We start from the raw sequence: 3,363 nt of genomic DNA on the forward strand, positions 1-3,363 counted from the left end.
TTCACCCCCTCTCTATGTATGGTAATAAGCATTGCAGCAGTGGCTTCCCTCGTCCTGTTTTAGACATCTCTTTCATTCTTTATTCATATATCTGTGTGTGAGATAACTGCTGCACAGTGCACTGTTCTGCGTCTTTGATTTGGATAAACTATCAGATTATGGAAGGAAATAAATGAAAATTGTGGCTCTAATTGATGTGTGTGGTTTTGTTGCTGATATTGCACGGTGATTTTTAGATAATCCTTTCTGCATCTGTGTGCATGAGTGTTTGGTGTATGTATCTCTGCACTGTTGGGTGGATCCCACTTCTTTCTCTGTTCTGTGGTGCTTTCAGAGAGACGGAGAGAGAGAGAGAGAGAGAGAGAAGAGAAGCAGATTCTTTTCACAGCTAAGAGTCTAACTCCAAAACATCAAAGACAGAGAGAGGGAGAGAGAGAGAGGAGAGACCGATGTAAGGAGGGAGGGGTATGCCTTGTATCCGGGTAATGATGGAGGAGAGAGAGAAGGAGGGATGGAGAGAGACAGAGAGACGGAGAGGTAAGGGAGGGAGGGGGGCAAGGGAGAGCAGCCAGCCAACCAGTAGAAGGAGAGAGAGGAGCGAGAGGGAGCGGGGGGCACTGTGAACAAGCTGAGAGGAGGGAGGGAGGAGGGGAGGATAGTGAGCGAGGCATGGGGAGATTGCCGGACCAAAGAGAGAGAAGTGTTACTACAGAGCTGCTGCCGCTGCTGGAGGACGAGCTGGGAGCCGAGGATAATGCTCCATACCTCCGCGTACAGCGGCACGCCGGACACCTTGTAATTTCTTGTTCTGGTGGCGGTTGTGGAGGAGGAGGAGGGTCTTTATTGTTGCAGCAGTGATTGTCTTTTCTTTTTTTTCTTTCCTTTTCACTACATCCTCCTGCTCACCCCTACTCACTCCTTATTCCTCTGCAACTGGCAACCGCTGGGCTCCCCCTACCCCTCCTTCCTCTCTTTTCTACTTCTGTCCCCTTTTTTCCAGAGGAGGGATTTCTGTAATTCATCAGGGATTGTAGAAGACAGTAAGAATGTTTTCTGGCTTTTTCTGCTTTTCCTTTTCTTTTTTCTTGACATGCATGGAAATGGAGTAGGGTGCATGCCAAAGCAAAAGAGAGAGTATGATTTTATTTTTGAGGAGAGATGGTGGTGGAGTCTGTAGGGTGTGTGTGTGTGTAGCAGGAGGTGGGAGGCAGGGAGGAGGTTTGCATGTTCAAGTTTACTGCATTGATGTGAAACATTAATTCCTGTGCCACATGGCAGTCTGTGCATGCAGAGTCCCAGCTTTTAAAGGAAAATATGCAGCAGTTGCAGGAAAACTAGAGGATCTGCTGAGGGATGCACAGACACAGGGGAAGGCAAACAGAGCAGTATTTGACAGTGGATTACTCCTCATGCCAGCGCTATAGCCAGTTTAGTGTTTCACAGCTTTATAGAGAGAGAAAAGAAAAGAGGGCAAAAAGTGTGGGGACGAACAAAAAAAGAAGAAGAAGAAAGCAGAACTGGAGGAGCAAACATTTGTTGAGGAGGGAAGAATAAGAAAAGACAAGCTGGGGAATGAGTAAATGTATGTGCAGCTACTCCAAAAAAGGCAAAAATATGAGATACGCCAGCTTTTCGATTTATCATTGTGTCAAACTGATAATCCCACCCACATAGATTTGCATGCATGCCAACGATTGGTGATAATCTGCTGCTCAAAGGAGTTCACTGCTCAGTGTTCACATTTAAAAAGCTAAACAGTGCATAAAAATCACCAAGAAAGCCACTCTGGATAACCCGACACACTGGCAGTAGTGCACGGTACGCATGGATGAGCGTGGACACAGATGCGCGTTTGCGTTAGAAATGTGTGGACCGATGGAGTGGACACAGTGGGTTTGCCATGAATTAAACAGCAGCAGAAATTAATGTCAAACTGCTCTCCTCACACTTGAGCGACTGCTTCTACAAGAAAAGGGTCACCTTGCCAGCAGGGAACATGTGTTTGGTTTGGTCTTGTCATTATCTCGCCAACTGAGTTCAGTCTATCTATAGACGCCTTTGTCTCTACTGAACACGGCAGCACAGAAAGGTGACGGCTCTCTACATGGTATACATAATTACACACAAACTGTTTCTGTGTTGTGCAGATCAGCGGGGTGGATTTCAACATAATGAAGCAAAACTTTAGCTGCATAAGAAAAGACACAAAAGAGTTCTCGATAATGAAAAGTCACATGTGCAATTTATTTAGTGCATGTGGTTTGTCCACAAGACAATGGAAATTTTCACTTTCCATCAATTTCCATCAGTGCATTAATTGTGGTTTTAGAGGAGCGTATCGACTGGCTTGATGTATAACAGTGAAGGGCTTTTCTGTAATGAGGATTGAGTTAAGTGTTGGTGAACAGATACACAACTCAGTCTCTGCCTTTGAGTGGTGCTCTAAGTTCAAACGCACTCATCACATGCTGATGTCAAGCAGTCATTGCACACTAACGCACGCTACCAGCTCTCCATAGATCAGTGTCAGTGACGCTTCACTTGCTCATATAAAAGTAATAAGTTTCAGTCTGCACAGGCACAATTCAAAGCCATAAGTTTCCAATTTAATTGGCGAATCCACACTTACTGTGGGAAATTTATAGGCGATGGAGTCTCTGCATAGAGAGGGCTGTGATTATAATGGTCTATCTGCATTAGGCTCTTGTTTCATGAGCATCTGTAACTCTTCACCGTGTCTGATGATCTGTTATTACAGATATCACATTTACAGGACTAACTTGGAAGGTCAGTCTTCTATAAAAGCCAGGAAATCACAAAAATAATTGATACTTGAAAATGATTTTTCAAGTATAAAGATCTCTATAAAGATTTCACTCGCTTTTTTATTTGCCCACAGCAGTAGCATGCAATAGTAGCCATTTAAGTTATACAAGGATGAAAATTCACTGTTAAAATTCACGATTGAAGTTTAAAGTACTCTGTAATATGACAAGCTAGGTCTTATTTATCCATTAAAGGTTTCTTATGCACTAAAAATAACATACAGTACCTTGTTGCACCTTTAGGAGTACAATGGGGCAGTATCCCAGATTCTGCCACGGTGCTTTAAGTTTGCATCTTACAGACGTGAATCTTGAACCTCTGGTGACAGCTTTTTTCCACAAAGATAACAGACTTTTAAAAATGAAGGTGTAAAACTGAGTACCATAAAACTGAGTGTTTTATTCATTCAAACACTTGGAAATTAACTGACATTTGTGTAGAACTCCTTTAGTCCCATTGACGAAAGCTTTATCCATGAACATGTGCACCTTCCTGATATAGAAATCAGATCAAGGTTTAAAGATCCATCCATCCATC

The 3,363-nt window shown here is 43.2% G+C and overlaps 1 protein-coding gene across 1 annotated transcript in view; it reads left to right on the forward strand.

Annotated features, from left to right (window-relative positions):
* Positions 1–699: 699 nt before the first annotated feature.
* The window catches only part of shank1 (SH3 and multiple ankyrin repeat domains 1), a 99,630-nt gene continuing 96,966 nt past the window's right edge, over positions 700–3,363 (forward strand). The window contains exon 1 of the mRNA XM_013909076.1: positions 700–1,040. The gene's annotated coding sequence lies outside the window, so the exon portion shown is untranslated. The remainder of the gene's footprint in view (positions 1,041–3,363) is intronic.

Source organism: Pundamilia nyererei, unplaced genomic scaffold (assembly GCF_000239375.1).
Source record: "Pundamilia nyererei isolate P.nyererei 1_Seehausen unplaced genomic scaffold, PunNye1.0 scaffold00018, whole genome shotgun sequence".
NCBI classification, from domain to species: Eukaryota; Metazoa; Chordata; class Actinopteri; order Cichliformes; family Cichlidae; genus Pundamilia; species Pundamilia nyererei.